Here is a 7,879-nt window from a genome sequence, read left to right on the forward strand (position 1 = left end):
ACAATGTCTGTAGATTTGTTCATTTTAGTTCAAGTTTTCATTCAGAATTTACATCCGTACAGATAATCCTAAAGGGAAGCATAAAATGTATAAAATACTATAAATGTAATTTTGATAAAGAAATTAAAACTATATATGTATATTTTCAACACTGAGTTTAAGCAAGAAAATAGATAGATAGATAGATAGATAGATAGATAGATAGATAGATAGATAGATAGATAGATAGATAGATAGATAGATAGATAGATAGATAGATAGATAGATAGATAGATAGATAGATAGATAGATAGATAGATAGATAGACAGATAGATAGATAGATAGATAGATAGATAGATAGATAGATAGATAGATAGATAGATAGATAGATAGATAGATAGATAGATAGATAGATAGATAGATAGATAGATAGATAGATAGATAGATAGATAGATAGATAGATAGATAGATAGATAGATAGATAGATAGATAGATAGATAGATAGATAGATAGATATTTTATTTATGCTGTCAGATATCTAATAATTTATCAAGACATCAAAACATGACAACAATTTGAACAGCTTGACTGAAAAGGCTCAGGCAGAAGGCCAAGGTCGGTTCTACACATCAGATTAAAAAAAGCCTCACGAAATACAACAAAACTGAAAATGTGTCACTTACATTTAGATAAGAATCACAAAGCAGAAACATAAGAAAGAAAAATAATCCAAAATCAAAAAACAGATAAAATAACAATTTGAAGTTATTTACATATGGATCCCTCAAATAATTTCTTTTTTATCATTTTATTTCAAAATTCATAATGAACTACACACTCGTAGGTCCGTGTTTGCTTTATAACATAATTGAATCCCAACAACAGGTTTGTAAATTTACTAACTTGTTGCAAACTTTGACTGAGTGACTCTGTTCCACTTCATGTGCGGCGGAGCGAAGCGTTCCACTGTTTGCTCTGAGCTGTAGGTTAACTGCTCTGTGGTGAAGATTGACACTCATAGCTGCTGTCTGAGTGCTGAGGATGAATATTCCAACTCCTTCTGTGTTGCTGTTTCACTGCATTTACTGGTCTAATGAACTGGGACGTTGCAGATCCCTAAAGAAAAAATAAATGTCAGCTATGACAATATTTAAACGATTTCATCTTATGATTGACTGCACTAAGTGATATTCACAAATAGGCCACTTGAGGCAAAGATGTTTACATAGAGAGAAATCCCCACAGAAGAGGGAGAAACTGCCAGCCAAATTCCCAGAGCTTTGTTTGTTACTTTATTTAATGCCATAGAGGAAACCCAAACCACCGCTCTTCCATTAATTGACCACAGTGGATTTAGAGCTTGATCTGATGTAACCACATGGCTTAATCCCTCTGTTTAATGAAGACATATTCTGTGACATCAAAACGCCCCAACACATTGAATTTCTACACACACCCACCCACGCACACACACAGAGAGAGAGAGAGAGAGAGAGAGAGAGTGAGACAGACACCATGTTGATTACTATGTAACTGTCAGTGCATAGATCAAAACTCCCTTTACAGTTGTTTTTTTTTCCCCAGATAAAAAAACACTGCAGTTAGATCTGTCCGTGTTCCAGAACAAACATGTAGACTTTAATGTTTCTCTTTAAGTCAAAACGGCAAAACCCTATAATTCTGAGTACAAGTAAAAACCATTGGTTACAAGCAGGTTGGATTATGACATTTATAAACTCATCTGCTGTCAGTAGATTATTATTATTGTTAGTAGTAGTAGTATTACAAAATGCAGCACCACTACACAGGCACACATTAGGACTATGAAGTCTTCATTATTTTGTTTTTTCATGATTCAGGAGCCAGTGAGTTTTATCAAGAGAACAATTAGACTTTTTGTCTCTGGCAAAAGATGGAATCTGCCACAGATTACTGAGTTTGCATAAAATCTAGACAGAAGTGAGAAATGATAAAACCTTCATTTATTTTACTGTTTTTACTTGCAGAAGACAAAGTTCACTGTTGCTGATAAATGGTCAGCAGGAATCAACCTGAAAAACTGAAATGAGATTTCTTATTTCAGTATTCCACTTATGAAACTGTCTAATATTCAAATAATGAGATTAAATTTAAAAATAAGAAAGAATAACTTTACAAAGAATGTCAGAAAAGGCCTGTATGTCTAACTTTAAATAACTTAAAGTTTTATAGTTAAGAAATTATGGTAGTCAGTTGCAGAAAATAAACAATACAATGTATTTGTTAAAAAAAAAAGTATTTGAAAACATGCATTGTTAATTTTAAAGCAGACTGCAGCTGAAGAAATTTGCATCAAAAAGTAAAAAAAAAAAAAGCCAAAACCATAAACCATCTCTAATAAAATCTGTCATCATTGGCTTAAAAATATGTATTTTTTTCTTCCATTGTACAAAATTAGGGATCTGTCATGAGAAGCCTGACAGGAAATGTTTTATTAGTAACCAAAAAGCCCAATTTAATGATGAATCACCATTTACACCTTTGGTGCTGCTGCTCCACTTTTTTATATAATAAGCTTGGAATGTACAAATGTTATGTTGTATTGCTTTTTGTCTGAGCAGTTTGCAAAAAATATAAATCTTCAACAAATTCAGTTTCAGTTTCAATGTAACATTATCTACTACTGTCATTCTAATGATAGCAGAACAAGTAAATCTTAACCTATAACAATAATAATAATTTTTTTTTAAAAGTTGAATTTTTTTTCCCCCAAATAATCTGATTACACACACGCATTAAGAAAAAAAATAACCTGGTTGTATGATAGAGAAGCGATCAGCCATGAAAATGATGTACAGAATGCTTAAAGAGGGCAGGAGCGATGGAACCCCCTCCCTCTCTGTGATGCAGTACAGACACTCACACTTCATCACTGACCTGGAGGAGAGCAATAAATGACCAACATCCCGTTAATAGACTATGAACACAGATCTAACCCCCGCCATTTTGACTCCATAAGAAACGCAGAGCTCCATAACACACTGCAAGCAGCAAGATTAGGCGCCTCCTCCCCCAACGTTTCCCACCCCTCCAAGCTTCTAAGAAAAAAAAAAAATTCTGGAGAGCAAAGGCCAGACATTCAGCAATCCAACATCCCTGCTTCCTCCAAACAGAGCAGGCAAGAGCCAAAATCACCCACAGCTTATACACTGCTCTCTCTCTTTTTTCTATTATCAACCACTGAATGATGTATTAACTACAATGACAGTGGATAAAGGACGACATAATGATGTCAGTCTTAAAATAATATATTTGTAAAACTTTTTTAATAACCTGCAGAGCACATCTAGGTCATGATGAAAGATTTTTAAAAATGCTCACAAAACTGCAATGATAAAATATCTGCTATTACCAAATACATTTATGAAAGGGGAATTTTAAACAGATGTGGTTCTAATAAATGACCAATCTTCCATTATTACTGATGAATATTGAATATTTAAAAAGCACTTCAACAAATTAGCCCAAACATACAGTCCCAGTATAAGTCATGTGGTGTCCAGCTGTTGTTATTCCAGTAGCACATAATTAATAAAAGTAACAGCGTTTTGTGGCTAGTTTTAGGTGTCAACCACATGCAGATGAAGAACTGCATGCTGTAGTGAACATCCAGCTGAACTGCACTGCCATCATCACCTGGCTTAGGGGCTGCTCTGCTGTTACTGAACACATGGAGGATCAGGTCAGGATGATGTGGCGTATTTTCAGCTAAAAATGACTGACATTGTTCATACCTAGCTAGCTCTATGTTAGCTGTACTGACAGATGTAAGCTAATAGAGAAGAAGAATGAAAGTCAGAATGAAGCCCACCTGAGTGGAAGTAAGAAGTGTGAAGTCATTTGTGGTCCAGAGTTTGTCAGGAAGCTTCTTCTACCAGCCAAACTCTTCACGGTTCAACTCTACTTTATTGAAAACTCAAAGCAAAACTCAAATTTGCTCAATGGGGACTACATGAACTTTAATAGCCATCCCAGATTTTGAAAAAAAAAAAAAAGAAAAACAGGTTTTCACACTAACAGCCTGAAAAACTAAAGATCACACACTTAGTCTGTGAACTTACTGAGGGATCAGACTACAGGTTTTAATGAACCAACTTAAACCAACTGAGAGCTTCAGACGCTCGTGGAAACTCTTGTGAAAGCGACAGATTAAGGGAACAAACACACCAGTAGATGTGGTGATAGAGAAAAGTCTCTGAATCTAATGGGGTTATACTTATACTGCAGTTTGGCTGGCAATCTGTTCCTACTACTGACTGCATCCAAATCTGCCCCACAAAATCAAAACATGTTTGTTTGACAGCAGCTGAGGTCAGGTTGGTGCCCCTCACTCTCTGGTCAGGCTCTGGTCTTAGATGACAGATTTCTATGCCAACTCACCTGCAAACCAACAAAGACTTTTCCTGAGTGGGAATCAGGGGCAAAATCTGGCAGTAAAACATAATAAGTTAGTGTCTCCAGTTTTTACCATCAATTCATTTTGCAGTTGAACTTGATTAATTGATTGATTGATTGATTGATTGATTGATTGATTGATTGATTGATTGATTGATTGATTGATTGATTGATTGATTGATTGATTGATTGATTGATTGATTGATCTAGAACAACAATCCACCAAGGTGACCAAAGCACTTTACAGTAAAAATACATCACAAGAAAAAGAAAACACAATACATCAATAAAAATAAGCCCCTACCTGCATGGCGTTAAGAGCCTGTCCAAAGAGATCAGTCTTGAGCTCAGACCTAAAGATGGACGGGTCAGAGGTGGAGCGAAGGTCTATAGCAGGGATCTCAAACTCCAGTCCTCAAGAGCTGCTGTCCTGCAACGTTTAGATGTCCCTCTGCTGCACAACACCTGATTACAATAATTAGGTCATTAAGACTCTGGAGAACTGATCTACACAAGAAGGAGGTAATTAAGCCATTTCATTCCAGTGTTTGGTACCTGTGGCACATCTAAAAACTGCAGGACAGCGGCCCTTGAGGACTGGAGTTTGAGACATGTGGTCTATAGGGAAACTGTTCCCTATAGACAGTATAAGGGCTTTCGGTGGCAGCCGAAAAGCCTTAGCCTTGGGATTACTTCAAACCAACTTCCTGTTCATGTTTTCTCACAAACAGGAAGACTTAAAAGTTCAGATAAGTAAGAAGGGGAAAGGCCATTAAAAGCTTTATAAACAGTCAAAATTCAAAATCAACTCTAAAATTAAGAGGAAGCGAATGTAAAGAGGATAAAACGGGTGATGTGATGATGTGTAGCTTATTTTAAGTAACTCACAGCAATCTGTACTTATATGTTTGGTGAAATTGAACTCTTCCTGTGTTGCTGATGTTTATTTTAGTGTAAAGATTTAGTTTAGATCCTTCTGTGTTAATTTAGTTTTAATTAGTCTCTCTTCTTCAGATCCTCTGTTTTCCTCTGATTAGTTTCACACTATTCTAATGTCACTCATTAGACCTTCCCCGTCGTTAGCAGTCAGTCTATTTGATGACTTCTTTGACAGATCCTTCTATTGTTGCTGTGTGCCTGTCACTGTTATCACTAGCATAATAATGAGACTCCTATTCTCTTGCTTTCACTTGGGTCCATATCAACAAAACACAGCAACACAACAACATATTAACATTTAGAACTTATTAAAAAATTACTTGCAAAATCAGCATCAATCAAACATTTATTAAAATAATAGCATTAATGATCTTTTTCCAGTTCTATGATTACAGTCACCAAACTAACTCAATAGAAGACTGAGGAAGATGATGCTTGCTATTGGATCAGATGCACCAAAATTATGTTTGAATTTATTAAGAATAGAGAAATTGCTAAAAAAGAGAAACACAACAGATTGCAAACTAATTTTCATTTCTTATCTTGTTTATTTGTTTGTTTATTAATCAATTTATTTTTTCTTTTTCAACATGTTGAACACAAACTTGTTTTTATCAACAAGGGTTTACATGCAGGTAATAGAGTTGGACTGAACAATTGGTGAAAAGTTTGGGGACCACAATGGCTTTTTTTTCCTTGTATTTCTCTGTCCATGACTTACTGCAAATGAAACCACCTCCAGAGAGGACCACGTGACAGTGGGAGTGTGTGGAGGTTCACTTGCCCTCCAACAATCTGCTCAATTCTGCTCTTATAAAGAAAAATTGAACTTTTTTGATTGCAGCACATGCTTCTGCAGGGAACTGCCTGAGTGAGAGGACTGTCTCCAGAAGAGGCAGGACGAGCGCAGCGGGGAGCAGCCGGAGGTAGGAGCTGCATTACTCTGGCTATTGTTGTTGTTTACAACTGGAGTTTGAAGGAATTTTTTTTATTGGGATTTTTCTCCTAATGTAAGATGTATAAATCAAAGAGATTTTAAATTTTAACTATGAAAGCTCTGGAAAATATCCCCACTTTGCAGGAGTCGCCCCTTTGTCCAAATCCATTCAGAACTCAACACCAGGTTTTCTGACACCGCTGCGTCTAATTCCCCGCTGCCGCAGAGAGAATTACAGCAGGACTGTTTGTGGTTAATTGATCTGCCTAATTGGAGTAAAAATAAAATAAAAATAACTGCGTAGAACTGCGTTAAAATCCTTTTCAGTCAGGTAGTAAATAGTAATGGTCTCTGGTAAACACGTTTATTTTAATGAGATCCAATTTTCAATTTCATGAAAAATAAAACCAGACACATGGCTTTTGGTTGGAATGAAAGGAAGAAGAGTGGGTGTGAGTGACCAGGCAGATATAGAGCAACGCCTGGTTCGGTCTGAAGCTGGGGAATAAAGCAACAACTCAGTGAATCAAGAGTCTGTCAGCAGCCACGTCAGGCTGCCACACGCACACGCACACGCACACACACACACACACACACGCGCATGCACACCCACACATGTCACCAAGCAGATATATAAGTCACTCTGGCATCTGATTTATGGACACGCCGCAGCCTCACGCTCCATTTGCTGTGAAACCACAGGCTTATAATTCACCTGCGGACCCAGCGGCCTCCTCCTCAGTCAGCCGCCGCCGACGAGTGATGCTGCCGCGGGCCGCTCACACACATCCACACTACAGTAGTGTATCCAGCAGAGCTATGATCAGATTGAGATAAAGCTCGGTGTGAAGAGGAACATTTGTCACGTCAGGATATTTATACTGGCCCTCTGCTCACATCATTCCGGATTTCTCCTCAGTCAGACGTTTCAGGGCAGAAGAAGCTTCCATTGACCCGTTAATAAGGAAACACACAGCTGGGCCTGAAAGTCCGCAGACTTTAAACTGAATCGTTTGTCAACGGGTTGAGATGTTGGGGAGTTTCTGTGATTTCCACGGCTGGAGTGTTTCTTCATGTTTTTGTAGTTAAAGCAATTTTTTTCATCTAAAAATCAGACACTTATGTAAAATTTGAAGGTAGTTTTAATCTGTTTTTCTCTTGTATTTCTAAACCTACTGATGTTTTTTTTTTTTTTTTTTTTTTGTCTGAAAAAATATATATCTTAAAATAACAATATTACCTTCCCTCCACTAAAGAGGCCAACATAATCACAGGAATAAAATATTATCTCTTTCTTATTAAAAATGAAAAAGAAGTGTATTTCGAGTCCGCAAGCTAAAATTTTAATGAAAAAGGACAGTTTTACTGTTAACATGTAGAAGAGGGATCCTGCTCCTAAAACATTTCGTGTTTCATTCAGGAATCTTGAGGAATACTTCGGTTCTTCAGCCCGCCGGAGAATGGACAAATGTTCTCAACCGACGTTGATTCTTTTCAGTCATATAACAGAGGAGCCGAGACTAAAGTCTAACAACCTCACAGCTCAGTAACTCAACTAAATCTGCTGCTTTCACATCTGGAACATTTGA

Source organism: Gambusia affinis, linkage group LG06 (assembly GCF_019740435.1).
Source record: "Gambusia affinis linkage group LG06, SWU_Gaff_1.0, whole genome shotgun sequence".
Classification (NCBI taxonomy): domain Eukaryota; kingdom Metazoa; phylum Chordata; class Actinopteri; order Cyprinodontiformes; family Poeciliidae; genus Gambusia; species Gambusia affinis.